We start from the raw sequence: 6,781 nt of genomic DNA on the forward strand, positions 1-6,781 counted from the left end.
TGGATGCAGTTTATCACAGTGCCATCCGTTTTGTCACTAAAGCACCTTATACTACCCACCACTGCGACTTGTATGCTCTAGTCGGCTGGCCCTCGCTACATATTCGTCGCCAGACCCACTGGCTCCAGGTCATCTACAAGGCCATGCTAGGCAAAGCTCCGCCTTATCTCAGCTCACTGGTCACGATGGCAACACCCATCCGTAGCACGCGCTCCAGCAGGTGTATCTCATTGAGCATCCCCAAAGCCAACACCTCATTCGGCCGCCTTTCGTTCCAGTACTCTGCTGCCTGTGACTGGAACGAATTGCAAAAATCGCTGAAGTTGGAGACTTTTATCTCCCTCACCAACTTCAAACATCAGCTATCTGAGCAGCTAACCGATCGCTGCAGCTGTACATAATCTATTGGTAAATAGCCCACCCATTTTCACCTACCTCATCCCCACAGTTTTTATTTATTTACTTTTCTGCTCTTTTGCACACAAATATCTCTACCTGTACATGATCATCTGATCATTTATCACTCCAGTGTTAATCTGCAATATTGTAATTATTCGCCTACCTCCTCATGCCTTTTGCACACATTGTATATAGACCCCCCCTTTTTTTTTTCTCTACTGTGTTATTGACTTGTTAATTGTTTACTCCATGTGTAACTCTGTGTTGTCTGATCACTCTGCTATGCTTTATCTTGGCCAGGTCGCAGTTGCAAATGAGAACCTGTTCTCAACTAGCCTACCTGGTTAAATAAAGGTGAAATAAAAAAATAAAAAAAAAAAAAAAGATATACTACCATCTGGACTGGTGTTATTAGGGATATACGTACAACATTGTTCACCGAACATCTTGCAGACTCCCCCCTGACTAGCAAGAAGCATATTCTAAGCAAGTCTATTCTGTATAAGACAGCCACAAATTGTCCCTACCATCAAAACCAGTCTCCGTGCCTAATTGATCAATAGCTGAATAGTCTAACATTAATTACCTTATTGAGATTTTTAACACAGTGGTGGCAGGTTCGGTCCAGGGGTGGTAGAGGAGTGTGTCCGGCCCCGGTTCGTCTGAGACCTCTGGTTTTGGCAGTACCTTAATAGAAAACACACCCACCGTGTCTGTCCCGGTCCTTTGTAGTCCGGGGGTGTAAGTGCCTGCATCAGAGAGCTTAATAGTTTTGATGGTTAGTAGGATTTCATCACCTTTACAAAGTTCAACAGTGCTCCCAGGTTTCCCCCATATCATGGAAAACCTATCCACCTTTGTGGGATTCCCTATGCCATAAGGATATCCTCTTCTCCAGTCCCAGAACTGTCCCAAGTTGGTTATCATGTAATCCCCATACGGACACCCTCCCCCATTACACAGGTAATGTCCCCCGTCTTTTGACACTCCTGTACACGGGTGTTAAAATCAAATTAAAATACCTCAATTTCAAAATATGTTATCTTCCCCTATTTATTCTCAATATTTATTCTCAATGATGAATATGACTTTCTCTCTGTTACAATACCAACTCCCTAATAGCCCATTCAAAAAAACTTCACAGCTAATGTTATAAGACAGAATCCTGAACCACTTTCTCATTTGCGGTTCAAACAGTAATTCTGAACCCTCAACCAAAACTGCTTCATTTCTAATGAATCTACCTTAAAACTAGTAACTCAATATGACCCCATTCATTATACAAATGACTCTCCCCTGAGGCTGATCAGACCTCAGAAGCCAGTCATGATAAGGTCAAAAGGCCATACCATTTTAGACATAAAGATCCCTTTATCCTTACAATAGAAATAGTCACCTGTATAATTCAAACCCATAAAAAAAACATCTCATAAGGTTCCATATGTGAGCGTGCCTCTTTAAAATCTCCTTGCACTAAAACAAATCGTTCTAACAGTTGTTTTATATATATATATATATATAATTTGCAGACCTTTTTCAATTTGGTCGTTTAAAGCTGCTCTCTCCCCCAAAATTATAATCCCAGGAGGCCTCTAAAAGTGAGACACCACATCCCTAACTATCATTCACTAATGCTACCTCGAATCAGAAACTCAATAAGTGAACTATAACTAAAACCTAATGATTATTCCCCTTTGACTCAAATCATTAATCATAAGTTTTAAACATCGTCTACGGATATGTTTACTTAAATGACCATGCTACCTTTAGATACAATTAACCCGATAACATTATTATCCAATGCATTACTTTTTCTCTCTGCCGCAAATGTCGTACATTTCACAGTGTAAGGAATCCGTAATTTAATCCCCGATATTTATTTTATATAAATATGCATTCGCATTCTCTCATGGCTCCTTTAATTTACTTATTTTGGTTAACTCTCATCCGTTCCGGAACAAAGAGTTCTATCTAAAACCCGCCAGAACACACTGTTCAACTAAGTTAAATCAAACCCTAAAATTGACTATAACCAATAAACAAATAAACAAAACACTTTTATCTCAACTTCTGAAAGGTTACTCGAAGCCTCGATACACACACTAACAGCCATACAGTTTGCTCCGTTATTCCCAGTCCCTGGTGACAAAAGTGTCTCGCTAGTGACGTCATCATCAAGCGCTCAACCTGCCAATTCGTAGCGACTTCAAATGGATTGTAAATAATTCTTGTTCGATTAACCAAACCTAATTTATCACATCTGTTCTAATCCTGAATTATAATTTACCACCCCAACCAACATCTCTAAATTCGCCAATTTTATAAAAGCTTTTCGATGGGCATAAACCATAATTGTCTCTTTGTTATCATTTAGAATCCATTTTGCTCTAAATACCTGTCTCGTCTTTGACTTAGTATTTTAATTACAACTCTATTCCCAATACGTTATTCACTTGTCTAATTACAAACTCAGACCAGCATTAGTGAGTGCTCGCCTTAAAAATGCCTTGTCTCTGGGAACAGGGAAATCCCCTTAACCCAAACATTTACTCCTACAACGACACCCAATAATTCTTATGATCCCTTCACGTCGTTCGTTTTAAATCTCTTGATGTATCATGTAACTTATTTTTCTCTCTTCGAATTGTCGTCCCACAATATTTTTTCCACTGTCATACACTCAAACCACTGTGATTACCGTGCACTGTCCTTCCCTGAAAGCATGCTTCACCTCAGCCTCTACTGGGGCATCAAGCAAATGCATCATGCCTGAAGCCTTCACCACATCTGTAACATACTTCTTTTTCTTTCTGCAGCAATGTCAGTGAAGATATCGATTGACATGTCCACGGTGCTTGGAACGATTGAACATCATGTGAGTGTTTTGTGCTTTACTTGTGAGCATAACAGTCTTCCAAACTCTTGACCATGCTTCAGTTCAAATCTTCTGTAGTTCATCTGCTGTGTCTTTCACATTCTGTCTTCTTCAGTAGCGACAGCTAACTGATGACGAGTTTTTACAAATGAATATAGTGCAAAATGAGATCAATTCATTTTTTTTAAGAGAAAATGAAAAAATAAGACTTCAAAAAGAATGGAACTCATTTATTTTGAGTCAAATGATGCAAAGGTACGTGAATCAAAGTAAATTAATGTTGAAAATACCCATTCAAATAGATCAGTTTTCAACTAGAGAGATTGAGACGCAGCGTATCCGTCTCCATCCTCCACAACTGCTTATGTTACCCCTCCATATCTGCAGTGAAAGATGGTGGACCTAGATCGTTTTTGTCAAACCATGAGACATACCTATAATCGGTCTTCTCACAAAAACATCTCTAGCTTCCGGACCGTTTGACCTACAAATTCCCATGACCACTCTCTGGAAAGGGGAGACCCTCACGAACACGGTGGTATTCTCAATTTTCCTCTACATCCCCCACAAGTGTCAGGAGACTCGTGTGAAGTCAGAACAGTCTATGTGCCAACTTCTGTTTGTAGAATCCAAAATCTTTGGGCTTCAAAGTAATGTGACCCCACTTGTCGCAATGTTCTCCGTTTTGCCCTACGTTCCCCACAAGTGTCACGGGCCTAATCTGAAGGTAACCTGTACTGATTAAAATGATAGATGTTTTAACCAGGGACCTCTCGCAACCTAAGCCATAATCATACACCTAAACCAACGATCCGTTTGGTCAAAGAATTATCACTTTCCACAAAAATGACGGTCAAGATATGAATCGATGTCTCCATGTTGATAATGAGCTGCACATAGCATTGGTGGTATAGTGGTGAGCATAGCTGCCTTCCAAGCAGTTGACCTGGGTTCGATTCCCGGCCAATGCAGAGCATGAGAAAATCATTTGTTTTAGGGGCTGGATGTCATTTCAAGTGTATTACATTTGAATCATTATCATTGTTCGTGGCAGTTAGAATTGCTCCTACATTCTTCAGTTTATCTAAAATAATAAATGTTGTGCGACATTGAACCAACAAGTGCATATAAAAATAGATTTGCAGTCCATCGCCAAAACCATTCAGCCATCCTTGTCCTGCGCCCAAGAGGTGATAGTTGGCGTTCCGACCAGTGGCCCAAGATCTGCCTGTCTGAGCTTGTTCAAGGATCTGCAAAAGGGCTCATCCGGGATTTGAACCCGGGACCTCTCGCACCCTAAGCGAGAATCATACCCCTAGACCAACGAGCCTTATGCCAAAATGTTTTTTCTTTTTTCTTTCTGCAGCAATGTCAGTGAAGATATCGATTGACGTGTCCACGGTGCTTGGAACGATTGAACATCATGTGAGTGTTTTGTGCTTTACTTGTGAGCATAACAGTCTTCCAAACTCTTGACCATGCTTCAGTTCAAATCAGCTAACCAGCTAGATCTACTGTCTCTATTATATTATGACAGACCAGCTAGATCTACTGTCTCTATTCTATTATGACAGACCAGGTAGATCTACTGTCTCTATTAAATTATGACAGACCAGCTAGATCTACTGTCTCTAAAATATTATGACAGACCAGGTAGATATACTGTCTCTATTATATTATGACAGACCAGGTAGATATACTGTCTCTATGTCTCTATTTTATTATGACAGACCAGCTAGATCTACTGTCTCTATTATATTATGACAGACCAGCTAGATTTACTGTCTCTATGTCTCTATTATATTATGACAGACCAGCTAGATCTACTGTCTCTATTATATTATGAGAGACCAGCTAGATCTACTGTCTCTATTATATTATGACAGACCAGCTAGATATACTGTCTCTATTCTAATTTGACAGACCAGCTAGATCTATATCTACTGTCTCTATTCTATTATGACAGACCAGCTAGATCTACTGTCTCTATTATATTATGACAGACCAGCTAGATCTACTGTCTCTATGATATTATGTCTCTATGTCTCTATTATATTATGACAGACCAGCTAGATCTACTGTCTCTATTGTACTATGACAGACCAGGTAGATCTACTGTCTCTATTATATAATGACAGACCAGCCAGATCTACTGTCTCTATTGTACTATGACAGACCAGGTAGATCTACTGTCTCTATTATATAATGACAGACCAGCCAGATCTACTGTCTCTATTATATGACATTCCAGCTAGCTCTACTGTCTCTATTATATTATGACAGACCACCTAGATCTACTGTCTCTATTCCATTATGACAGACCAGCTAGAACTACTGTCTCTATTATATTATGACAGACCAGCTAGATCTACTGTCTCTATGTCTCTTTTATATTATGACAGACCAGCTAGATCTACTGTCTCTATTATATTATGACAGACCAGCTAGATCTACTGTCTCTATTATATTATGACAGACCAGCTAGATCTACTGTCTCTAAAATATTATGACAGACCAGGTAGATCTACTGTCTCTATGTCTCTATTTTATTATGACAGACCAGCTAGATCTACTGTCTCTATTATATTATGACAGACCAGCTAGATTTACTGTCTCTATGTCTCTATTTTATTATGACAGACCAGCTAGATCTACTGTCTCTATTATAATATGACAGACCAGCTAGATCTACTGTCTCTATTATATTATGACAGACCAGCTAGATCTACTGTCTCTATTATATTATGACAGACCAGCTAGATCTACTGTCTCTATTATATTATGACAGACCAGCTAGATATACTGTCTCTATTATATTATGACAGACCAGGTAGATCTACTGTCTCTATTATATTATGACAGACCAGCTAGCTCTACTGTCTCTATTATATTATGACAGACCAGCTAGATCTACTGTCTCTATTATATTATGACAGACCAGCTAGATCTACTGTCTCTATTATATTATGACAGACCAGGTAGATCTACTGTCTCTATTATATAATGACAGACCAGCCAGATCTACTGTCTCTATTGTACTATGACAGACCAGATCTACTGTCCAGATCTACTGTCTCTATTATATTATGACAGACCAGCTAGATCTACTGTCTCTATTATACAGACCAGCTAGACACTGTCTCCAGACCAGCTAGATCTACTGTCTCTATTATATTATGACAGACCAGCTAGAACTACTGTCTCTATTATATTATTACAGACAGACCAAATCTACTGTCTCTATTATATTATGACAGACCAGCTAGATCTACTGTCTCTATGTCTCTTTTATATTATGACAGACCAGCTAGATCTACTGTCTCTATTATATTATGACAGACCAGCTAGATCTACTGTCTCTATTATATTATGACAGACCAGCTAGATCTACTGTCTCTATTATATTTTGACAGACCAGCTAGATCTACTGTCTCTATTAAATTATGACAGACCAGCTAGATCTACTGTCTCTATTCCATTATGACAGACCAGCTAGATCTACTGTCT

General features: G+C 39.1%; 2 non-coding genes across 2 annotated transcripts; one reads left to right on the forward strand and one right to left on the reverse strand.

The window, feature by feature from the left end:
- Window positions 1-4,173: 4,173 nt before the first annotated feature.
- Window positions 4,174-4,245, forward strand: trnag-ucc (transfer RNA glycine (anticodon UCC)). The gene has a single exon. It is a non-coding gene; the product is annotated as a tRNA-Gly (tRNA).
- A 287-nt stretch (window positions 4,246-4,532) lies between these two features.
- Window positions 4,533-4,604, reverse strand: trnap-agg (transfer RNA proline (anticodon AGG)). Its single transcript has one exon. It is a non-coding gene; the product is annotated as a tRNA-Pro (tRNA).
- Between the last annotated feature and the right edge of the window lie 2,177 nt (window positions 4,605-6,781).

This window comes from Oncorhynchus nerka, unplaced genomic scaffold (assembly GCF_034236695.1).
Source record: "Oncorhynchus nerka isolate Pitt River unplaced genomic scaffold, Oner_Uvic_2.0 unplaced_scaffold_1108, whole genome shotgun sequence".
Taxonomy (NCBI): Eukaryota; Metazoa; Chordata; class Actinopteri; order Salmoniformes; family Salmonidae; genus Oncorhynchus; species Oncorhynchus nerka.